This window comes from Oncorhynchus mykiss, chromosome 10, assembly GCF_013265735.2.
Source record: "Oncorhynchus mykiss isolate Arlee chromosome 10, USDA_OmykA_1.1, whole genome shotgun sequence".
In the NCBI taxonomy this organism is placed as follows: Eukaryota; Metazoa; Chordata; class Actinopteri; order Salmoniformes; family Salmonidae; genus Oncorhynchus; species Oncorhynchus mykiss.
The window spans coordinates 6,979,192-7,006,478 of NC_048574.1; the positions used below are offsets into that span (position 1 = coordinate 6,979,192).

Genomic DNA, 27,287 nt, shown 5'->3' on the forward strand with positions numbered 1-27,287 from the left:
CTACTGGATACAATACATCTATACTGGATACCATACATCTCTACTGGATACAATACATCTCTACTGGACACCATCACAGGGCAACAACAAAATATGACCCTGGTGAACTGAATGGATAGTTTATATTTATATTCAGTGTAGAGTACACTACCATCAACAGTGAATGAATGACGTCTCATTCTTATTGATATAACACATAAAATAACCATTAACTTCTTATGGCTGGGGGCAATATTGAGTAGCTTGGATGAATAAGGTGCCCAGAGTAAACTGCCTGCTACTCAGTCCCAGAAGCTAAAACTGTTTGAATGATGTATGTGAGTATAACAGAACTCATATGGCAGGCAAAAACCAGAGAAAAAAATCCAACCAGGAAGTGGGAAATCTGAGGATTGTAGTTTTTCAACTCATTCCCTATTGAAGATACAGTGGGATATTGGTCATATGGCACTTCCTAAGGCTTCCACTAGATGTCAACAGTCTTTAGAACCTTGTTTGATGCTTCTACTGAGACGTGGGGGCGAATGAGAGGGGAATGAGTCAGAGGTCTGCCAGAGAGCCACCAGATGGTAACGCTCGTTCACGTGAGAGCGAGCTCTGTTCCATTGCATTTCTACAGACAATGGAATTCTCCGGTTGGAACATTATTGAAGATTTATGTTAAAAACATCCTAAAGATTGATTCTGTACATCGTTTGACATGTTTCTATGGACTGCAACGGAACGTTTTGACTTTTTGTCTGCTCGCGCGTCATGAATTTGGATTACTGGGCTGAACGCGCTAACAAAAAGGAGGTAATTGGACATAAATGACAAACTTTATCGAACAAATCAAACATTTATTGTGGAACTGGGATTCCTGGGAGTGGATTCTGATGAAGATCATCAAAGGTAAGTTAATATTTATAATGCTATTTCTGACTTATCTTGACTACACAACATGGCGGATATCTTTTTTTTTTTTTGTGTTATTTATTACATTGGTACCCCAGGTAATCTTAGGTTTCATTACATACAGTCGGGAGGAACTACTGGATATAAGAGCAACGTCAACTCACCATCATTACGACCAGGAATACGACTTTCGCAAAGCGGATCCTGTGTTCTGCCGTCACAAAAAGCACTAACAAACTTCTACAGATGCACAATCGAGAGCATCCTGTCGGGCTGTATCACCGCCTGGTACGGCAACTGCTCCACCCACAACCGTAAGGCTCTCCAGAGGGTAGTGAGGTCTGCACAATGCATCACCAGGGGCAAACTACCTGCCCTCCAGGACACCTACAGCACCCGATGTCACAGGAAGGCCATAAAGATCATCAAGGACAACAACCACCCGAGCCACTGCCTGTTCACCCCGCTATCATCCACAAGGCGAGGTCAGTACAGGTGCATCAAAGCAGGGACCGAGAGACTGAAAAACAGATTCTATCTCAAGGCCATCAGACTGTTAAACAGCCACCACTAACATTGAGATGATTGTGGACTTCAGGAAACAGCAGAGGGAGCACACTACTATTGAGTGGCTGCTACCAACACACTGACTCAACTCCAGCCACTTTAATAATGGGAATTGATGTAAAATATATCACTTGCCACTTTAAACTATGCTACTTAATATAATGTTTACATACCCTACATTATTCATCTCATATGTATATGTATATACTGTACTCTATATCATCTACTGCATCTTTATGTAATACATGTATCACTTGCCACTTTAAACTATGCCACTTTGTTTACATACTCATCTCATATGTATATACTGTACTCGATACCATCTACTGCATCTTGCCTATACTGTTCTGTACCATCACTCATTCATATATCTTTATGTACATATTCTTTATCCCTTTACACTTGTGTCTATAAGGTAGTAGTTTTGGAATTGTTAGGTTAGATTACTCGTTGGTTACTACTGCATTGTCGGAACTAGAAGCACAAGCATTTCGCTACACTTGCATTAACATCTGCTAACCGTGTGTATGTGACAAATACATTTGATTTGATTTTGATCTGTTTTGCTTGTTTTGGTCTCTGAGCTCCGTACTCAGATTATTGCATAGTTTGCTTTTTCGGTAAAGCTTTTTTGAAATCTGACAGAGCGGATGCATTAAGAAGAAGTGTATCTAAAGTTCCATGCATAACACTTGTATTTTCATCAACATTTATGATGAGTATTTCTGTAAATTGATGTGGCTCTCTGCAAAATCACCGGATGTTTCTGGATCTACTGAACATAACGCGGCAATGTATACTGAGATTTTTTTTATATAAATATGAACTTTATCAAACAAAACATACATGTGTTGTGTAACATGAAGTCTTATGAGTGTCATCTGATGAAGATCATCAAAGGTTAGTGATTAATTTCTCTATTTCTGCTTTTTGTGACTCCTCTCTTTGGCTGGAAAAATGGCTGTGTTTTTCTGTGACTACGCACTCACCTAACATAATTGTTTGTGGTGCTTTCGCAGTAAAGCTTACTTGAAATCGGACACTGTGGTGGGATTAACAAGAAGTGTATCTTTAAAATGGTGTAAAATACTTGTATGTTTGAGGAAATTTTAATTATGAGATTTCTGTTGTTTAAATTTGGCGTCCTGCACTTTCACTGGCTGTTGTCATATCTATCCCGTGAGCGATCTCGTGAGCGATCCCGTGAGCGGGATCTCAGCCGTAAGAAGTTTTAAACATATTTGAAAATATTTTTGTCATTTAGCAGACACTCTTATTCAGCGCACACATTTAATTTTTTTCTCTCATTTTTTTCTGTACTGGGGCCCCGTGGGAATCGAACCCACACCCCTGGCGTTGCAAGTACCATGCTCTACCAGCTGAGCAACTTTAACAAAAATGGAACTTGCAAAAAAAATAAATAATTGCCTTTAGTCGATGAAGATTGATGACAACATTGTCTGTCATTGGGGGAAGGGATTGTCACTCAGAGAGAGACATGCAGGCTAAAGTGGAGACATTTCCATGGAGGGAAACAGAAAGGTCCAGCCTGGTCCAGCCGGGTGGAGCAGAGCCTTAAAATAGCAGACTGGAATTGAAAACCTGTCATATATTTACATGAGATAAGGCCTCCAGATCAGAAGTTAAACAATGAACAATGCAAAGTTTCCAAGACCATATCTTAAACGGTGGAAATGGTAGACGATAAGAAGACTATGGAAGGAATTAACAATAATGTATAACAACAATATATAACGTAATTCATTTGGGATATAGCCTAGCGAATGCATAGTATAATAGCCCAAAACCACCTGGACTATATTAGTTCAGTATGACAGAGCCCAGATTTAGTACCACCGGCTAAAAGAGAAGTCCTTTAAAAACACTGCACTTCTTTTCTCTGCAGTATAGTACAGTACACTGCAGTATAGTATAGTACACTACAGTATAGTACAATACACTACAGTATAGTACAGTGCACTACAGTATAGTACAGTACACTATAGTACACTAAACTACAGTATAGTACAGTACACTATAGTAAACTAAACTACAGTATAGTACAGTACACTACAGTATAGTACGATACACTACAGTATTATACAGTACACTGCAGTATAGTACAGTACACTGCAGTATAGTACACCACAGTATTATACAGTACACTACACTATAGTACACTAAACTACAGTATAGCACAATAAACTACAGTATAGTACAGTACAGTACACTACAGTACAGTACACCACAGTATAGTACACTACAGTATTATACAGTACACTACAGCATAGTACAGTACACTACAGCATACTACAGTACACTACAGTATAGTACACTATAATACAGTACACCACAGTATAGTACACTACAGTATAGTTCAGTACCCTATAGTATAGTACACTACAGTACCCTACAGTATAGTACACTACAGTACAGTACACTACAGCATAGTACCCTACAGTACAGTACACTACAATACACTACAGTACAATACACTACAGTACAGTATACTACAGTACAGTATACTACAATACACTACAGTATAGTAAAATACACTACAGTAGTATACAGTACACTGCAGTATAGTACAGTACACTGCAGTATAGTACACCACCGTATTATACAGTACACTACACTATAGTACACTACACTATAGTACACTAAACTACAGTATAGCACAATACACTACAGTATAGTACAGTACAATACACTACAGTACAGTATACTACAATACACTACAGTACAGTATACTACAATACACTACAGTATAGTATACTACAATTCACTACAGTATAGTACACTACAATTCACTACAGTATAGTACAATACACTACAGTACAATACAGTATACTACAATACACTACAGTACACTACAGTACAGTATACTACAACACACTACAGTACAGTATACTACAATACACTACAGTACAGTATACTACAATACACTACAGTACAGTATACTACAACACTACAGTATACTACAATACACTACAGTATACTACAATACACTACAGTATAGTATACTACAGTACACTACAGTACAGTATACTACAGTACACTACAGTACAGTATACTACAATACACTACAGTACAGTATACTACAATACACTACAGTATAGTACAATACACTACAGTACAGTATACTACACTACACTACAGTACAGTACACTACAGTACACTACAGTACAGTATACTACAATACACTACAGTACAGTATACTACAATACACTACAGTACAGTATACTACAATACACTACAGTATAGTACAATACACTACAGTACAGTATACTACAATACACTACAGTACAGTACACTACAGTATAGTATACTACAGTGCCAACTAACAATGCAGACCTGATGTCCTAGTCTACTATGCATTTTACAAAAGGATGTATCAACTTTTGTCTCTGTCTATTTCTCTACTCTCTGGCCAGCCAGGGAGGCTTGGGTTGTGTCCCAAATGGCAACCTATTCCCTATATAGTGCACTACTTTAGACCAGGGCCCTATTCCCTATATAGTGCACTACTTTAGATCAGAGCCCTATTCCCTATATAGTGCACTACTTTAGATCAGAGCCCTATTCCCTATATAGTGCACTACTTTAGACCAGGGCCCTATTCCCTATATAGTGCACTACTTTAGACCAGGGCCCTATTCCCTATATAGTGCACTACTTTAGATCAGAGCCCTATTCCCTATACAGTGCACTACTTTAGATCAGAGCCCTAGTCCCTATATAGTGCACTACTTTTGACCAGTAGTGAACTATTTGGGGAATAGAGTGCCATTTGGCACATAACCTAAGGTATTTCCTTCTATTCCCTGTGATTTCCCAGTAGATGGAGCCCCATTAAAAAGGTGCCAATTGCCCAACCGTGTCAATGATTGCTGGGGCCGGTGGATGAACTTTGAACACGCGAGGCAAAGGCTCTCTGATCTCCCTCTGTCTCTCTGGCGGTCTATCTAGTCGTCTGGCTGGCTGGAGAGGCTGAATCAGCAGGGATATGGTAACCTTTCACCTTCCCACGCACCCAACAATACAGAGTCACAGGAAACGGTACTCCGTGTGTGTGTGTGTGTGTGTGGACATAGTCTGGCGGTCTCTGACGGTTTCTATGGTGGTCTCCCTGGCGGTCTCTCTGGCGGTCTCTCTGGCGGTCTCTCTGGCGGTCTCTCTGGCGGTCTCTCTGGCGGTCCATCTAGTTGTCTCTATGATGGTCTAGCTGGTGGTCTCGCTTTATGGTCTATGTGGTAGTCTCTCTGATGGTCCATCTGGTGGTCTATCTAGTTGTCTCTATTATAGTCTAGCTGGTGGTCACGCTTTATGGTCTATGTGGTAGTCTCTCTGATGGTCAATGTAACAGAAAGGCCCTGGCAAGATCTACTTAAAAGGCTACTAAAACGTTTGACCCAAGATAAACAATTTAAAGGCAATGGTACCAAATACTAAATGAGTGTATGTAAACTTCTGACCCACTGGGAAAGAACAACCATCTCTGCAGCGCTCTACCAATCAGGCCTTTGTGTTAGTGGCCAGACAGAAGCCACTCCTCAGGAAAATGCACATGACAGCCCACTTAGAGTTTGCCAAAGGGCACCTAAAGGACTCTCAGACCATGAGAAACAAGATTCTCTGGTCTGATGCCAAGCATTCCATCTGGAGGAAACCTGGCACAATCCCTATGTGAAGCATGGTGGTGGCAGCATCATGCTGTGGGGATGTTTTTCAGCGGTAGGGACTGGGAGACTAGTTAGGATAAAGAGAAAGATGAACGGAGCAAAGTACAGAGATTATGAAAACCTGGTCCAGAGCACTCAGGACATCAGACTGGGGTGAAGGTTCACCTTCCGACAGGACAACAATCCTAAACACACAGCCAAGACAATGCAGGAGTGGCTTGGGGACAAGTCTCTGAATGTCCTTGAGTGGCCCAGCCAGAGCCCGGACTGGAACCCCATCTAACATCTCTGGAGAGACCTGAAAATAGCAGTGGAGCGACGCTCCCCATCCGACCTGACAGAGCCTGAGAGGATCTGCAGAGAAGAATGGGAGAAACTCCCCGAATACAGATGTGCCAAGCTTGTAGCGTCATACCCAAGAAGACTGGAGGCTGTTATCGCTGCCAAAGGTGCTTCAACAAAGTACTGAATAAAGGGTCTGAATACTTATGTAAATGTTCTTATGTAAATGTCATATTTCCATTTTAAATGTATTTTAAATGATCAAACATTTCTAAAAAACAGTTCTCTCTTTGTCATTATGGGGTAGTGCGTGTAGATTGACGAGGGGGAAAAAACAATGTAATCCATTTTAGAATAAGGCTGTAACGTAACAAACTGTGGAAGAAGTGAAAGGGTCTGAATACTTTCTGAATGTATAGACATGGACAGAGTAGGTGTTCTTGATGTTTGGTACACTCAGTGTATAACATAATTACCAACACCAGAGAAAGAGAGTAATATTGACACACATAAAACGCACAGACAGAATGACAGACAGAGAGAGGAAGATACCCCGAGTTACACGCCATGTGTTTGTTGACAAACCTACAGCCTTCCATATCTATGTACTGTAGTTACACAGTCTCCCAATTCAAATCAGATCAGATTCATTTCCTGTCCCTGTCACTACCATGGTGCATCTCTTCCACTCCAGATAGACAGTACCTCTGTTCAAAGTCCCAAGGATTTAGAAGAACAGAACGCTTATTAGCAGCTCTTTTATTTGGACTTATTCATCTTTATTTAGCATTGTGTGAATCATGTATTCAGGTCACTGGATGAAGGAAAAAGGCTCTGCCATTGTCTGTACTCCCTCATTCCTTTCCTTAACTACCACTCTTGTTCCCTCTGGCATGAAAGGAAAGGCCATGAATGGGCAGTGAGGCAACAGCCACTGAATTGATTCCGATTGGCAGAGATAAGGGTTCCGATGAGATGTTCCTGTCTCCACACCCTCGTCTGAGCGGGAACAGCCATCCAGCACCACCACTTCCTCCTGGGGACAGGAAGTCGGTGTTCCCGCCTCTGGGCCTCTGGGCTGGGACTCAGGGAGGGCAGGTTGGGTGGATGTTATCTTTTAGTGGATAAAGAATCTCTCTACTGTAGTAATATATAATATATGCCATCTAGCAGAAGCTTTCATCCAAAAGCCGCTTCCAGTCGTGTGCATTTTATTTTACATATGGGTGGTCCCAGGAATCGAACCCACTATCCTGGCATAGATCTGGCTTTCTATACCGACGGTAAAGTTCTGACTCTAGAGGACACAGGACCACGGTGGCGCTCTGACATCACACAGCAGGTCGTTAGCTAGAGAGATACTATTGTACATAGCATACTGGTCCTCTGAAGTACAGATATGTTTACATACCAGTCCGATAGAATCATATCATCCTCCTCAGTTCCATACACAGACACAACCACAGCTTGAGTTGATATACCATTAAAGGGGAAATCTGCAGTTCAAGTCATAACAAAACAACCACCCAGCCATCGTTTTGGTTAATAGCTGAGGGATGGGGCTGGAGAAATGTTACAAGCCTCACATTCATAGACAGAGCTACAGATGGCAAGGGCTGACCATCCATGATATTAAAACTATAGTTTTAACCGTGTTTCAAAATTACACTGTTTACAAACAATGAAGTAAAACAAGCTTATATTTAACGTTCTGGTGGGTTTAGACAGTTGAACTAAAGTCTATTAGGTATTTATATAAGTGATATTCTTCAAGAATCAATTATGAATTTAAAAATCCCAAAATTGATGTAGCAATCGCAGAGTTCCCCTTTAATATAAATAAAAAGCTGGTAACTGTGTAATAAAATGATGGCTGCCTACAAACAAGTACCCAGAATCCACCTGGAGGTAGCCTTCTATAGCAGAATCTATCAAACTCCCCTTTAATTTATTGATGAAATACCCCAGAGCTATTCATCGTCATCATCTCAACCAATCAGTTGTGACAAGGTACGGATGGAACACAGAAGATAGCCCTATTTGGTCAAATAATAAAAAGAAAAACCCTTGAATGAGTAGGTGTCCAAACTTTTGACTGGTACTGTTATGTGTGGTAACGACAGAGAAGTCTGCTAGAGGGAGGGAGGGAGGGAGGGAGAGAGGGAGGGAGAGAGGGAGGGGAAGAAAGAGAGAGAGAGGGAGTGAGAGGAGATATCAGAGAGATGGAGAGAAAGAGAGGTTCTGATGTGCTGACTATAGTAGCGGAGCCATGCAAATCCAACCTGTCTGCTTGCTTGCCTGCCTGCTTGCCTGCGTATGTGAGTGTGTAGCCTGTCTGTCCGCCTGCCTGCCTGACTGCCTGCTTGTCTGCCTGCCTGCGTATGTGAGTGTGTAGCCTGTGTCTGCCTGCCTGCCTGACTGCCTGCTTGTCTGCCTGCCTGCGTATGTGAGTGTGTAGCCTGTCTGTCTGCCTGCCTGCCTGACTGCCTGCTTGTCTGCCTGCCTGCGTATGTGAGTGTGTAGCCTGTCTGTCTGCCTGCCTGCCTGACTGCCTGCTTGTCTGCCTGCCTGCGTATGTGAGTGTGTAGCCTGTCTGTCTGTCTGTCTGCCTTCTGCCTGCCTGCCTGCCCTGCCCTGCCCTGCCCTGCCCTGCCCTGCCCTGCCTGCCTGCCTGCGTATGCGAGTGTGTAGCCGGTCTGCCTGCCTGCCTGCCTGCCTGCCTGCCTGCTTGCTTGCCTGCGTATGTGAGTGTGTAGCCTGTCTGTCTCTGTCTGTCGGCCTGTCTATGGTTTGTTGGAAGGACTCCAGCCTCTGTCGTAGTGCTGTGCAGGTCGATTGTCTTTGATGATGGCCCACTATCCGGTGTGTGTGTGTGTGTGTGTAACAGTTCTGGAATGCAGCCAAAGTACACAGCAGCATATGGTAATAGTTAACAGAGTGGGCAAACAGTGGAAGGAAGGCAGCGGCATGGAGAGGAGGTAGAGAGGTAGGGAACTGCATTTACACAGAGCCTTTCAGCTCTTGCTCTCTCTTTAGATCTGGGGTTGCAGTCACTTGAATCCTCTTTACCCTCCCACTCTCAGCCCGCCACACAGCTAGGAAGACCTGGGTTCAAATAGTACTCAGGTTTTTTTTTCTCTCTTTGAGCATTTGCTTGAGCTTATACATGCAAGATTTCCCACCTGAACCCACGTCTACGTCACAGATCGTCTCAATCAACAGGCTGCTACTGCTGGACCAGAGAGGACAATGTGTTTTAATAGGCTTTATGAAGTAGATAAGTTACTGGGACAATACACTGTCAAACTCGTACACAGTCATAGCACAGCACCACGTCCCCATTAAAGGTCTGCCCCAAGAACACTGTCTACTTTCAGCATCAAATCAATTTTTCATGGCCTCTTATCTAAAATCTCAATAATTACTAATATGTCACAGTGTGTTTTTATCGTGGGAACTGTAGCCTTGGGAACTGTAGGCTATACATTACAGATGACATAGCGTCAGCCCAGGCTATACATTACAGATGACATAGCGTCAGCCCAGGCTATACATTACAGATGACATAGCGTCAGCCCAGGCTATACATTACAGATTACATAGCGTCAGCCCAGGCTATACATTACAGATGACATAGCGTCAGCCCAGGCTATACATTACAGATGACATAGCGTCAGCCCAGGCTATACATTACAGATGACATAGCGTCAGCCCAGGCTATACATTACAGATGACATAGCGTCAGCCCAGGCAATGCTTTACAGATGACATAGCGTCAGCCCAGGCTATACATTACAGATGACATAGCGTCAGCCCAGGCTATACATTACAGATGACATAGCGTCAGCCCAGGCTATACATTACAGATGACATAGCGTCAGCCCAGGCTATACATTACAGATGACATAGCGTCAGCCCAGGCTGTGAATAGATTGATGTGGTGAAACATTAAAATCCTACTTGCGAAGGGAGCGTACATTCCAAGCATGTCCGAACATAAGTGTGTCTGTGAATGAGTGTAAAATGGAAGGAATGTGAACCTAGGAGTTGTGAACCTAGGAGTTGTGAAAGCAGGAGTTGTGAAAGCAGGAGTTGTGAAAGCAGGAGTTGTGAACCTAGGAGTTGTGAACCTAGGAGTTGTGAACCTAGGAGTTGTGAAAGCAGGAGTTGTGAAAGCAGGAGTTGTGAACGTAGGAATTGTGAAAGCAGGAGTTGTGAACCTAGGAGTTGTGAACCTAGGAGTTGTGAACCTAGGAGTTGTGAACCTAGTTGTGAGAGAACTGGTCACTAATTGAGCCTCTTTATTACTATAATACACAGAGGTATGTGTTTTACACATTCATCAGGCCAACTCCATCACCACATACTATGGTCATATTAATCACCAGGCTGTCATCATCATCATCATCATCATCATAATGATATACCTCTTTCTCACACACACAGTCTGTATTACTGCAGGAAGGGGAAACAAGGCTGTAGAAGCCTGGATGGCAAACAACTGAATGGCGAGCCGACACACTGGTACAGAGTAAAACAGAAAGCGTGGCTAAACAGCCTTGAGATGAATGAGAGCATGTCTGTGTCTGGAGTCTCATTTCAGCATGGGACGTCATCACAGATTCAATCGCTGCTTTAACCATCCGAGAGGAATCCTCTCAGTTCCTTATTTACACTACGAGTGTAAATAAGGAGTATCCTCTGAGTTTCTTATTTACACTACAACAAGGAGTATCCTCAGTTCCTTATGTACACTACAACAAGGAGTATCCTCTCAGTTCCTTATTTACAATACAACAAGGAGTATCCTCAGTTCCTTATTTACACTACAACAAGGAGTATCCTCAGTTCCTTATTTACAATACAACAAGGAGTATCCTCAGTTCCTTATTTACACTACAACAAGGAGTATCCTCAGTTCCTTATTTACACTACGACAAGGAGTATCCTCTCAGTACCTTATTTACAATACAACAAGGAGTATCCTCAGTTCCTTATTTACACTACAACAAGGAGTATCCTCAGTTCCTTATTTACACTACAACAAGGAGTATCCTCAGTTCCTTATTTACACTACAACAAGGAGTATCCATTTACACTACAACAAGGAGCATCCTCTGAGTTCCTTATTTACACTACAACAAGGAGTATCCTCAGTTCCTTATTTACACTACAACAAGGAGTATCCATTTACACTACAACAAGGAATATCCTCAGTTCCTTATTTACACTACGACAAGGAGTATCCTCAGTTCCTTATTTACACTACAACAAGGAGTATCCTCAGTTCCTTATTTACACTACAACAAGGAGTATCCATTTACACTACAACAAGGAGTATCCTCAGTTCCTTATTTACACTACAACAAGGAGTATCCTCAGTTCCTTATTTACACTACAACAAGGAGTATCCATTTACACTACAACAAGGAGTATCCTCAGTTCCTTATTTACACTACAACAAGGAGTATCCTCTCAGTTCCTTATTTACAATACAACAAGGAGTATCCTCTCAGTTCCTTATTTACAATACAACAAGGAGTATCTATTTACACTACAACAAGGAGTATCCTCAGTTCCTTATTTACACTACAACAAGGAGTATCCTCAGTTCCTTATTTACACTACGACAAGGAGTATCCTCAGTTCCTTATTTACACTACAACAAGGAGTATCCATTTACACTACAACAAGGAGTATCCATTTACACTACAACAAGGAGTATCCTCTCAGTTCCTTATTTACAATACAACAAGGAGTATCCTCAGTTCCTTATTTACACTACAACAAGGAGTATCCTCAGTTCCTTATTTACACTACAACAAGGAGTATCCTCAGTTCCTTATTTACACTACAACAAGGAGTATCCATTTACACTACAACAAGGAGTATCCTCAGTTCCTTATTTACACTACAACAAGGAGTATCCTCAGTTCCTTATTTACACTACAACAAGGAGTATCCATTTACACTACAACAAGGAATATCCATTTACACTACAACAAGGAGTATCCTCAGTTCCTTATTTACACTACAACAAGGAGTATCCATTTACACTACAACAAGGAGTATCCTCAGTTCCTTATTTACACTACAACAAGGAGTATCCTCAGTTCCTTATTTACACTACAACAAGGAGTATCCATTTACACTACAACAAGGAGTATCCTCAGTTCCTTATTTACACTACAACAAGGAGTATCCTCTCAGTTCCTTATTTACAATACAACAAGGAGTATCTATTTACACTACAACAAGGAGTATCCTCAGTTCCTTATTTACACTACAACAAGGAGTATCCTCAGTTCCTTATTTACACTACGACAAGGAGTATCCTCAGTTCCTTATTTACACTACAACAAGGAGTATCCATTTACACTACAACAAGGAGTATCCATTTACACTACAACAAGGAGTATCCTCTCAGTTCCTTATTTACAATACAACAAGGAGTATCCTCAGTTCCTTATTTACACTACAACAAGGAGTATCCTCAGTTCCTTATTTACACTACAACAAGGAGTATCCTCAGTTCCTTATTTACACTACAACAAGGAGTATCCATTTACACTACAACAAGGAGTATCCTCATTTCCTTATTTACACTACAACAAGGAGTATCCTCAGTTCCTTATTTACACTACAACAAGGAGTATCCATTTACACTACAACAAGGAATATCCATTTACACTACAACAAGGAGTATCCTCTGTTCCTTATTTACACTACAACAAGGAGTATCCATTTACACTACAACAAGGAGTATCCTCAGTTCCTTATTTACACTACAACAAGGAATATCCATTTACACTACAACAAGGAGTATCCTCTGTTCCTTATTTACACTACAACAAGGAGTATCCTCAGTTCCTTATTTACACTACAACAAGGAGTATCCTCTGTTCCTTATTTACAATACAACAAGGAGTATCCATTTACACTACAACAAGGAGTATCATTAGTTCCTTATTTACACTACAACAAGGAGTATCCTCAGTTCCTTATTTACACTACAACAAGGAGTATCCATTTACACTACAACAAGGAGTATCCTCAGTTCCTTATTTACACTACAACAAGGAGTATCCTCAGTTCCTTATTTACACTACAACAAGGAGTATCCTCAGTTCCTTGTTTACACTACAACAAGGAGTATCCATTTACACTACAACAAGGAGTATCCTCTCAGTTCCTTATTTACACTACAACAAGGAGTATCCTCAGTTCCTTATTTACACTACAACAAGGAGTATCCATTTACACTACAACAAGGAATATCCTCAGTTCCTTATTTACACTACAACAAGGAGTATCCATTTACACTACAACAAGGAATATCCTCAGTTCCTTATTTACACTACAACAAGGAGTATCCTCAGTTCCTTATTTACACTACAACAAGGAGTATCCTCTCAGTTCCTTATTTACACAACAACAAGGAGTATCCATTTACACTACAACAAGGAGTATCCTCAGTTCCTTGTTTACACTACAACAAGGAGTATCCATTTACACTACAACAAGGAGTATCCTCTCAGTTCCTTATTTACACTACAACAAGGAGTATCCTCAGTTCCTTATTTACACTACAACAAGGAGTATCCATTTACACTACAACAAGGAATATCCTCAGTTCCTTATTTACACTACAACAAGGAGTATCCATTTACACTACAACAAGGAGTATCCTCTCAGTTCCTTATTTACACTACAACAAGGAGTATCCTCAGTTCCTTATTTACACTACAACAAGGAGTATCCTCTCAGTTCCTTATTTACACAACAAGGAGTATCCATTTACACTACAACAAGGAGTATCCTCAGTTCCTTATTTACACTACAACAAGGAATATCCTCAGTTCCTTATTTACACTACAACAAGGAGTATCCTCAGTTCCTTATTTACACTACAACAAGGAGTATCCTCAGTTCCTTATTTACGATACAACAAGGAGTATCCATTTACACTACAACAAGGAATATCCTCAGTTCCTTATTTACACTACAACAAGGAGTATCCATTTACACTACAACAAGGAGTATCCTCTCAGTTCCTTATTTACACTACAACAAGGAGTATCCTCAGTTCCTTATTTACACTACAACAAGGAGTATCCTCAGTTCCTTATTTACACTACAACAAGGAGTATCCATTTACACTACAACAAGGAGTATCCTCAGTTCCTTATTTACACTACAACAAGGAGTATCCTCAGTTCCTTATTTACACTACAACAAGGAGTATCCATTTACACTACAACAAGGAATATCCTCTCAGTTCCTTATTTACACTACAACAAGGAGTATCCTCAGTTCCTTATTTACAATACAACAAGGAGTATCCATTTACACTACAACAAGGAGTATCCTCAGTTCCTTATTTACACTACAACAAGGAGTATCCTCAGTTCCTTATTTACACTACAACAAGGAGTATCCATTTACACTACAACAAGGAGTATCCTCAGTTCCTTATTTACACTACAACAAGGAGTATCCATTTACACTACAACAAGGAGTATCCTCAGTTCCTTATTTACAATACAACAAGGAGTATCCATTTACACTACAACAAGGAATATCCTCTCAGTTCCTTATTTACACTACAACAAGGAGTATCCTCAGTTCCTTATTTACACTACAACAAGGAGTATCCTCAGTTCCTTATTTACACTACAACAAGGAGTATCCTCAGTTCCTTATTTACACTACAACAAGGAGTATCCTCAGTTCCTTATTTACAATACAACAAGGAGTATCCATTTACACTACAACAAGGAATATCCTCAGTTCCTTATTTACACTACAACAAGGAGTATCCATTTACACTACAACAAGGAGTATCCTCTCAGTTCCTTATTTACACTACAACAAGGAGTATCCTCAGTTCCTTATTTACACTACAACAAGGAGTATCCTCAGTTCCTTATTTACACTACAACAAGGAGTATCCATTTACACTACAACAAGGAGTATCCTCAGTTCCTTATTTACACTACAACAAGGAGTATCCTCAGTTCCTTATTTACACTACAACAAGGAGTATCCATTTACACTACAACAAGGAGTATCCTCAGTTCCTTATTTACACTACAACAAGGAGTATCCTCAGTTCCTTATTTACACTACAACAAGGAGTATCCATTTACACTACAACAAGGAATATCCTCTCAGTTCCTTATTTACACTACAACAAGGAGTATCCTCAGTTCCTTATTTACAATACAACAAGGAGTATCCATTTACACTACAACAAGGAGTATCCTCAGTTCCTTATTTACACTACAACAAGGAGTATCCTCAGTTCCTTATTTACACTACAACAAGGAGTATCCATTTACACTACAACAAGGAGTATCCTCAGTTCCTTATTTACACTACAACAAGGAGTATCCATTTACACTACAACAAGGAGTATCCTCAGTTCCTTATTTACAATACAACAAGGAGTATCCATTTACACTACAACAAGGAATATCCTCTCAGTTCCTTATTTACACTACAACAAGGAGTATCCTCAGTTCCTTATTTACACTACAACAAGGAGTATCCATTTACACTACAACAAGGAGTATCCTCAGTTCCTTATTTACACTACGACAAGGAGTATCCTCAGTTCCTTATTTACACTACAACAAGGAGTATCCTCAGTTCCTTATTTACACTACAACAAGGAGTATCCATTTACACTACAACAAGGAGCATCCTCAGTTCCTTATTTACACTACAACAAGGAGTATCCTCAGTTCCTTATTTACACTACAACAAGGAGTATCCTCAGTTCCTTATTTACACTACAACAAGGAGTATCCTCAGTTCCTTATTTACACTACAACAAGGAGTATCCTCAGTTCCTTATTTACACTACAACAAGGACAAGTATTTTTCAACACAACTACAAAGACTGTCACAGGGAGACTTTATATGGTCTAAATTAACATTGACTGCCATTGCAGTGGGAGTTAGTGGTGTGTGTGTGTTGGTTTGTGTGGATGTGTGCGTCTGTGTGTTGGTTTGTGTAGATCTCTGTGTGTGTGTGTGTGTGTGTTTTACAGGTCGACCGATTAATTGGACGATTTAAAACATTTTTTTTAACATTAATTTGTAATAATGACAATTACAACAATACTGAATGAACACTTATTTTAACTTAATATAATACATCAATAAAAATCCATTTTAGCCTCAAATAAATAATGAAACATGTTCAATTTGGTTTAAATAATGCACAAACAAAGTGTTGGAGAAGAAAGTAAAAGTGCAATATGTGCCATGTAAGAAAGCTAACGTTTCAGTTCCTTGCTCAGAACATGAGAACATATGAAAGCTGGTGGTTCCTTTTAACACGAGTCTTCAATATTCCCAGGTAAGAAGTTTTAGTTTGTAGGTAATATAGTATTTATTTAACTATTTCTCTCTATACCGTTTGTATTTCATATACCTTTGATTTTTGGATGTTCTTATAGGCAGGTTGTTCCCCATGCAGAGCAAGGGGGACAACTACTCCAAGTCTCAGAGCGAGTGACGTTTGAAATGCTATTAGCGCGCACCCCGCTAACTAGCTAGCCATTTCACATCAGTTACACCAGCCTAATCTCGGGAGTTGATAGGCTTAAAGTCATAAACAGCGCAATGCTTGAAGCATTGCGAAGAGCTGCTGGCAAAACGCACAAATGTGCTGTTTGAATGAATGCTTACAAGCCTGCTGGTGCCTACCATCGCTCAGTCAGACTGCTCTATCAAATCATAGACTTAATTATAACATAATAACACACAGAAATACGAGCCTTTGGTCATTAATATGGTCGAATCCGGAAACTATAATTTCAACAACGTTTATTCTTTCAGTGAAATACGGAACCGTTCTGTATTTTATCTAACGGTTGGCATCCCTAAGTCTAAATATTGCTGTTACATTGCAGTCGAGAGAGAGAGCGAGAGAGCGAGAGAGAGAGCGAGAGAGCGAGAGAGCGAGAAAGCTGGGAGAGCGATAGAGAACGAGAGAGAGAGAGAGAGAGCGAGAGAGAGAGAGAGAGAGAGAGAGAGCAAGAGAGAGAGCAAGAGAGAGAGCGAGAGAGAGAGCGAGAGAGAGAGCGAGAGAGAGAGCGAGAGAGAGAGCGAGAGAGAGCGAGAGAGAGAGAGAGCGAGAGAGCGGAGAGAGAGAAAGCTGGGAGAGCGATAGAGAACGCGAGAGAGAGCGATAGAGAACGAGCGATAGAGAATGAGAGAGAGAAAGAGCGAGAGAGCAAGAGCGATAGAGAACGAGAGAGAGAGAGAGAGAGAGAGAGAGAGAGAGGGAGAGAGAGAGAGAGAGCAAGAGCGATAGAGATAGAGAGAGAGAGAGAGAACGAGAGAGAACGAGAGAGAACGAGAGAGAGAGAGAGAGAGAAAATAAGAAAAAGAAGGAAAGCTAAACTGACAGCCTTATCACCTAGCTAGCAGTCAAGTGAAGCACTACATTTTGTTTCCCTCTTGTATTGCTGTGCGGTTTATTGCTTCAGACTGTGGTGCGGCTCACAGAGTGGAGGTTATCACGTGATCAGGTCCTATGGTGGAGCGGTTCTTTACACACCAGATGAACAACCAAGCTGCCGTTTGATCCACACCGCCTTCAAATCGACTCCCAAGATACACAGGAGGACAGCAGACTTTGAACACACCTTCACAGATCAAACGGATGCATGCAGGAATCCCTATCTTGTCTTTCCTTCACAGATCAAAACGGATGCATGCAGGAGTCCCTGTCTTGTCTGTCCTTCACAGATCAAAACGGATGCATGCAGGAATCCCTAATGTTAAATGTAGATGATGCAACAAGATGGCAAAAAGATGATGCAACAAGATGGGGACGGTATCATACTGCCCCTGGCCTGCTCATATCTGTAGTCTGCTGCATAGCTTTAGAGTATAGATCTATATTATACAGGTCAAATTAGGTCATATAACATTCAGGGCATCACACCCATTATCTGTGCACAGTGGCTCCTCTACTATATCTGTCTCTCTGTTCAGCATTGTGGAGGGTTAAACGCAACGCGTGGGGAGTCTGTGTCTGAGCAACAGCTAGCTGTCCGTCTCCTCTAAACCAAAGCACCCTAAACAGCAGTCAGCCAGTCAGTCAGTCAGTCAGTCCCTCGGTCTGCATTCCAGCTCAGTGCCAAGTTATTTACTGTGGACAAGAGAGAGATAGAGAGAGAGAGAGAGGCACGGTGAGGGACCGCTTTTAATTAGGACAAGTTTGAGACGGAGGCCGAGCAGGCTGGAGTTTAGGGCCAATTCTAACAGGCAGGCTGACGGAAAGACAGAGGGAGAAAGGCATAATGACAGACAGATGGGTGGGTGGATACACACACGGACGTACGGACAAACAGACATTCAGCCATCCAGACAGCCAGTCAGCCTGCCAGCCAGCCAGCCTGCCAGCCAGCCAGCCTGCCAGCCAGCCAGCCTGCCAGCCATCCAGCCTGCCAGCCATCCAGCCTACCACCCACCAACCCACCCAGCCAGCCAGCCAGCCAGCCATTAATCCAGCCAGCCAGCCATCCAGCCTACCACCCACCCACCCACCCAGCCAGCCTACCACCCAGCCAGCCATCCAGCCTACCACCCATCCAGCCTACCACCCACCCAGCCATCCAGTCAGCCATCCATCCGGGCCAGTCAGCATTGTGAAAACTAGATCACAGTAGGTGGGTCCAGGCTATCAGTGTCCTGAGAGACCTGTGATGTTGGTGACGGTGTGGACCTCATCATCACTTCCCAGCAGCAATGGCCTGTCAGCTGACATCAAGAGTGCACAGCAGACTGCTCCCATTCAGTCCCAGAACAAAGAGAGAGGGATAGAGAGAGAGTAAAGGGGAGAGCAACGGGGGGGGGGGGGGGGTGAGAGATCGAGGAGAGAGAAGAGAGAGAGGGAGAGAAACAGGGGGGGTGAGAGATCGAGGAGAGAGAGATCAAGGAGAGAGAGAGAGAGAAACAGGGGGGGGTGAGAGAGAGGAGAGAGAGAGAGAGAGAGAGAGAGAAACAGGGGGGTGAGAGATCGAGGAGAGAGAGAGAGGGATCAAGGAGAGAGAGAGAGAGAGAGAGATCGACGAGCGAGATCGAGAGAGAGAGAAACAGGGGGGGTGAGAGATCGAGAGAGAGAGAAACAGGGGGGGTGAGAGATCAAGGAGAGAGAAGTGAGAGGCGTGCCCCCTGGCAGGGACAGCAGACTGGCAAACAGGAACTCCCTGGGCCTGGAAGGGCCATGAAGAGGAAGAAACTGGGCTGGGGCCTCCAGCTGGTCTCCACTAGCCCATGTGACCAGAAGAAGAACCACTCACTCACTCCACACCTGTCCTTCACAGCATCATGAGAAACAGGTAAATAACTAGGGTATACCCTGGGATGGTACAGGAACGGACACCGCCCAACCCTAAACAGCAGCACAAACACCTGCTGAATCTCTCATGTATTTCCACTGAAGAGAACAGAGGAGGCCCACCTCACACACTGAACCAGTCTGACACTCTGCCCTGACAGAGGCCCACCTCACACACTGAACCAGTCTGATACTCTGCTCTGACAGAGGCCCACCTCACACACTGAACCAGTCTGACACTCTGCCCTGACAGAGGCCCACCTCACACACTGATCCGGTCTGACACTCTGCCCTGACAGAGGCCCACCTCACACACTGAACCAGTCTGACACTCTGCCCTGACAGAGGCCCACCTCACACACTGATCCGGTCTGACACTCTGCCCTGACAGAGGCCCACCTCACACACTGAACCAGTCTGACACTCTGCCCTGACAGAGGCCCACCTCACACACTGAACCAGTCTGACACTCTGCCCTGACAGAGGCCCACCTCACACACTGATCCGGTCTGACACTCTGCCCTGACAGAGGCCCACCTCACACACTGAACCAGTCTGACACTCTGCCCTGACAGAGGCCCACCACACACACTGAACCAGTCTGATACTCTGCTCTGACAGAGGCCCACCTCACACACTGAACCAGTCTGACACTCTGCCCTGACAGAGGCCCACCTCACACACTGAACCAGTCTGATACTCTGCCCTGACAGAGGCCCACCTCACACACTGAACCAGTCTGATACTCTGCTCTGAACATAATCTTGTAAAACAACCAATGAACGCTGCTACCAAAAACCATTGAAGTTGTTTGGACAGCGATTTACACAGCGGCACCATGACGACTACCTCACTGCCTTTAGTGTCCATTCCACTGTCAACAACCCAGTGCCTCACATTCCTCCTAGTTCAAAGTGTTATTCTAGATTCTTCTATGTCCTCCATGTTTTTGCAGTGATTTGTAAAGAAGCAAAGGTAGAACACCTCCCACCAGACGGCACTACTACCCCACCTCCCACCAGACGGCATTACTACCCCACCTCCCACCAGACAGCATTACTACCCCACCTCCCACCAGACGGCACTACTACCCCACCTCCCACCAGACAGCACTACTACCCCACCTCCCACCAGACGGCACTACTACCCCATCTCCCACCAGACGGCATTACTACCCCACCTCCCACCAGACAGCATTACTACCCCACCTCCCACCAGACGGCACTACTACCCCACCTCCCACCAGACGGCATTACTACCCCACCTCCCACCAGACGGCATTACTACCCCACCTCCCACCAGACGGCACTACTACCCCACCTCCCACCAGACGGCACTACTACCCCACCTCCCACCAGACAGCATTACTACTCCACCTCCCACCAGACGGCATTACTACCCCACCTCCCACCAGACGGCATTACTACCCCACCTCCCACCAGACGGCATTACTACCCCACCTCCCACCAGACAGCATTACTACCCCACCTCCCACCAGACGGCACTACTGCCCCACATCCCACCAGACGGCACTACTACCCCACCTCCCACCAGACGGCATTACTACCCCACCTCCCACCAGACGGCACTACTGCCCCACCTCCCACCAGACGGCACTACTGCCCCACCTCCCACCAGACGGCACTACTGCCCCACCTCCCACCAGACGGCACTACTGCCCCACCTCCCACCAGACGGCACTACTGCCCCACCTCCCACCAGACGGCACTACTGCCCCACCTCCCACCAGACGGCACTACTGCCCCACCTCCCACCAGACGGCACTACTGCCCCACCTCCCAGACAGCACTACTGCCCCACCTCCCAGACAGCACTACTGCCCCACCTCCCACCAGACGGCACTACTGCCCCACCTCCCACCAGACAGCATTACTACCCCACCTCCCACCAGACGGCATTACTACCCCACCTCCCACCAGACGGCATTACTACCCCACCTCCCACCAGACGGCATTACTACCCCACCTCCCACCAGACGGCATTACTACCCCACCTCCCACCAGACAGCATTACTACCCCACCTCCCACCAGGCGGCACTACTACCCCACCTCCCACCAGGCGGCACTACTGCCCCACCTCCCACCAGACGGCACTACTACCCCACCTCCCACCAGACAGCATTACTACTCCACCTCCCAGACAGCACTACTGCCCCACCTCCCACCAGACGGCATTACTACCCCACCTCCCACCAGACAGCATTACTACTCCACCTCCCAGACAGCACTACTGCCCCACCTCCCACCAGACGGCATTACTGCCCCACCTCCCACCAGACGGCATTACTACCCCACCTCCCACCAGACGGCACTACTACCCCACCTCCCACCAGACGGCACTACTACCCCACCTCCCACCAGACGGCACTACTACCCCACCTCCCACCAGACAGCACTACTACCCCACCTCCCACCAGACAGCACTACTACCCCACCTCCCACCCGACAGCATTACTACCCCACCTCCCACCAGACAGCATTACTACCCCACCTCCAAGACGGCACTACTACCCCACCTCCCACCAGACGGCACTACTACCCCACCTCCCACCAGACGGCACTACTACCCCACCTCCCACCAGACGGCACTACTACCCCACCTCCCACCAGACGGCACTACTACCCCACCTCCCACCAGACGGCACTACTACCCCACCTCCCACCAGACGGCACTACTACCCCACCTCCCACCAGACGGCACTACTACCCCACCTCCCACCAGACGGCATTACTACCCCACCTCCCACCAGACGGCATTACTACCCCACCTCCCACCAGACGGCATTACTACCCCACCTCCCACCAGACGGCACTACTACCCCACCTCCCACCAGACGGCACTACTACCCCACCTCCCACCAGACGGCACTACTACCCCACCTCCCACCAGACGGCACTACTACCCCACCTCCCACCAGACGGCACTACTACCCCACCTCCCACCAGACGGCACTACTACCCCACCTCCCACCAGACGGCACTACTACCCCACCTCCCACCAGACGGCACTACTACCCCACCTCCCACCAGACGGCATTACTACCCCACCTCCCACTAGACAGCATTACTACCCCACCTCCCACTAGACAGCATTACTACCCCACCTCCCACCAGACAGCATTACTACCCCACCTCCCACCAGACAGCATTACTACCCCACCTCCCACCAGACAGCATTACTACCCCACCTCCCACCAGACGGCATTACTACCCCACCTCCCACCAGACGGCATTACTACCCCACCTCCCACTAGACGGCATTACTACCCCACCTCCCACCAGACGGCATTACTACCCCACCTCCCACCAGACAGCATTACTACCCCACCTCCCACCAGACAGCACTACTACCCCACCTCCCACCAGACAGCACTACTACCCCACCTCCCACCAGACAGCACTACTACCCCACCTCCCACCAGACAGCATTACTACTCCACCTCCCACCAGACGGCACTACTACCCCACCTTCCACCAGACGGCATTACTACCCCACCTCCCACCAGACGGCATTACTACCCCACCTCCCACCAGACGGCACTACTACCCCACCTCCCACCAGACGGCATTACTACCCCACCTCCCACCAGACGGCATTACTACCCCACCTCCCACCAGACGGCATTACTACCCCACCTCCCACCAGACGGCATTACTACCCCACCTCCCACCAGACGGCATTACTACCCCACCTCCCACTAGACAGCATTACTACCCCACCTCCCACTAGACAGCATTACTACCCCACCTCCCACCAGACAGCATTACTACCCCACCTCCCACCAGACGGCATTACTACCCCACCTCCCACTAGACAGCATTACTACCCCACCTCCCACTAGACAGCATTACTACCCCACCTCCCACCAGACAGCATTACTACCCCACCTCCCACTAGACAGCATTACTACCCCACCTCCCACTAGACAGCATTACTACCCCACCTCCCACCAGACGGCATTACTACTCCACCTCCCACTAGACAGCATTACTACCCCACCTCCCACTAGACAGCATTACTACCCCACCTCCCACTAGACAGTATCTCTCACCAGAAACATGCACAACTCCTTCAGAAGATGACTCTCTCTATGAACCGCTACCCCACCTACCACTAGACAGCATTACTACACCACCTCCCACTAGACAGCATTACTACCCCACCTCCCACTAGACAGTATTTCTCACCAGAAACATGCACAACTCCTTCAGAAGATGACTCTCTCTATGAACCGCTACCCCACCTCCCACTAGACAGTATCTCTCACCAGACAGCATTACTACCCCACCTCCCACTAGACAGTATCTCTCACCAGACAGCATTACTACCCCACCTCCCACTAGACAGTATCTCTCACCAGACAGCATTACTACCCCACCTCCCACTAGACAGCATTACTACCCCACCTCCCACTAGACAGCATTACTACTCCACCTCCCACTAGACAGCATTACTACCCCACCTCCCACTAGACAGTATCTCTTACCAGAAACATGCACAACTCCTTCAGAAGACTCCTCTCTATATGAACCGCTACCCCACCTCCCACTAGACAGTATCTCTCACCAGACAGCATTACTACCCCACCTCCCACTAGATGTATCTCTCACTAGACGGCATTACTACCCCACCTCCCACCAGACAGCATTACTACCCCACCTCCCACCAGACAGCATTACTACCCCACCTCCCACTAGATGTATCTCTCACCAGACGGCATTACTACCCCACCTCCCACCAGACAGCATTACTACCCCACCTCCCACCAGACGGCACTACTACCCCACCTCCCACTAGACAGCATTACTACCCCACCTCCCACTAGACAGCATTACTACCCCACCTCCCACTAGACAGCATTACTACACCACCTCCCACTAGACAGCATTACTACCCCACCTCCCACCAGAAGGCATTACTACCCCACCTCCCACTAGACAGCATTACTACACCACCTCCCACTAGACGGCATTACTACACCACCTCCCACTAGACGGCATTACTACCCCACCTCCCACCAGACGGCATTACTACCCCACCTCCCACTAGACAGCATTACTACCCCACCTCCCACTAGACAGCATTACTACACCACCTCCCACTAGACAGCATTACTACCCCACCTCCCACCAGACGGCATTACTACCCCACCTCCCACCAGACAGCGTTACTACCCCACCTCCCACGAGACGGCACTACTACCCCACCTCCCACCAGACGGCATTACTACCCCACCTCCCACCAGACGGCACTACTACACCACCTCCCACCAGACGGCACTACTACACCACCTCCCACCAGACAGCATTACTACCCCACCTCCCACTAGACAGCATTACTACCCCACCTCCCACCAGACAGCATTACTACCCCACCTCCCACCAGGCGGCATTACTATCCCACCTCCCACCAGACGGCACTACTACCCCACCTCCCACCAGACAGCATTACTACCCCACCTCCCACTAGACAGCATTACTACCCCACCTCCCACCAGACAGCATTACTACCCCACCTCCCACTAGACAGCATTACTACACCACCTCCCACTAGACAGCATTACTACACCACCTCCCACTAGACAGCATTACTACCCCACCTCCCACCAGACGGCATTACTACCCCACCTCCCACCAGACAGCATTACTACCCCACCTCCCACCAGACGGCACTACTACCCCACCTCCCACCAGACGGCACTACTACCCCACCTCCCACCAGACGGCACTACTACCCCACCTCCCACTAGACAGTATCTCTCACCAGAAACATGCACAACTCCTTCAGAAGATGACTCTCTCTATGAACCGCTACCCCACCTCCCACTAGACAGTATCTCTCACCAGAAACATGCACAACTCCTTCAGAAGATGACTCTCTCTATGAACCGCTACCCCACCTCCCACTAGACAGTATCTCTCACCAGAAACATGCACAACTCCTTCAGAAGATGACTCTCTCTATGAACCGCTACCCCACCTCCCACTAGACAGTATCTCTCACCAGAAACATGCACAACTCCTTCAGAAGATGACTCTCTCTATGAACCGCTACCCCACCTCCCACTAGACAGTATCTCTCACCAGAAACATGCACAACTCCTTCAGAAGATGACTCTCTCTATGAACCGCTACCCCACCTCCCACTAGACAGTATCTCTCACCAGAAACATGCACAACTCCTTCAGAAGATGACTCTCTCTATGAACCGCTACCCCACCTCCCACTAGACAGTATCTCTCACCAGAAACATGCACAACTCCTTCAGAAGATGACTCTCTCTATGAACCGCTACCCCACCTCCCACTAGACAGTATCTCTCACCAGAAACATGCACAACTCCTTCAGAAGATGACTCTCTCTATGAACCGCTACCCCACCTCCCACTAGACAGCATTACTACTCCACCTCCCACTAGACAGCATTACTACTCCACCTCCCACTAGACAGTATCTCTCACCAGAAACATGCACAACTCCTTCAGAAGATGACTCTCTCTATGAACCGCTACCCCACCTCCCACTAGACAGCATCTCTCACCAGACAGCATTACTACCCCACCTCCCACTAGACAGTATCTCTCACCAGACAGCATTACTACCCCACCTCCCACCAGACAGCATTACTACCCCACCTCCCACTAGACAGCATTACTACCCCACCTACCACTAGACAGCATTACTACACCACCTCCCACCAGACAGCATTACTACCCCACCTCCCACTAGACAGCATTACTACCCCACCTACCACTAGACAGCATTACTACCCCACCTACCACTAGACAGCATTACTACACCACCTCCCACTAGACAGCATTACTACACCACCTCCCACCAGACAGCATTACTACCCCACCTCCCACTAGACAGCATTACTACTCCACCTCCCACTAGACAGTATCTCTCACCAGAAACATGCACAACTCCTTCAGAAGATGACTCTCTCTATGAACCGCTACCCCACCTCCCACTAGACAGCATTACTACACCACCTCCCACTAGACAGCATTACTACCCCACCTCCCACTAGACAGTATCTCTCACCAGAAACATGCACAACTCCTTCAGAAGATGACTCTCTCTATGAACCGCTACCCCACCTACCACTAGACAGCATTACTACACCACCTCCCACTAGACAGCATTACTACACCACCTCCCACTAGACAGCATTACTACACCACCTCCCACTAGACAGCATTACTACACCACCTCCCACTAGACAGTATCTCTTACCAGAAACATGCACAACTCCTTCAGAAGACTCCTCTCTATATGAACCGCTACCCCACCTCCCACTAGACAGTATCTCTCACCAGAAACATGCACAACTCCTTCAGAAGATGACTCTCTCTATGAACCGCTACCCCACCTCCCACTAGACAGTATCTCTCACCAGAAACATGCACAACTCCTTCAGAAGATGACTCTCTCTATGAACCGCTACCCCACCTCCCACTAGACAGTATCTCTCACCAG

The 27,287-nt window shown here is 45.9% G+C and overlaps 1 protein-coding gene and 1 long non-coding RNA gene across 4 annotated transcripts in view; both read right to left on the reverse strand.

The window, feature by feature from the left end:
* The window catches only part of LOC118966698 (E3 ubiquitin-protein ligase RNF43-like), a 225,472-nt gene that overhangs the window by 170,191 nt on the left and 27,994 nt on the right, over positions 1 to 27,287 (reverse strand). The gene's annotated exons all lie outside the window — the stretch shown is intronic.
* On the reverse strand, positions 23,768 to 27,268 carry LOC118966699. Of its 3 annotated transcripts, XR_005053556.1 has the most exons (4): positions 27,101 to 27,268; positions 26,665 to 27,020; positions 23,915 to 23,970; positions 23,789 to 23,834 (listed from the first exon to the last, which is right to left on the reverse strand). It is a non-coding gene; the product is annotated as an uncharacterized LOC118966699 (long non-coding RNA). The 3 variants fall into 3 exon arrangements; XR_005053555.1 differs by having other exon boundaries at positions 23,768 to 23,970; XR_005053557.1 differs by lacking the exons at positions 23,789 to 23,834; positions 23,915 to 23,970 and adding an exon at positions 26,107 to 26,367 and having other exon boundaries at positions 26,801 to 27,020.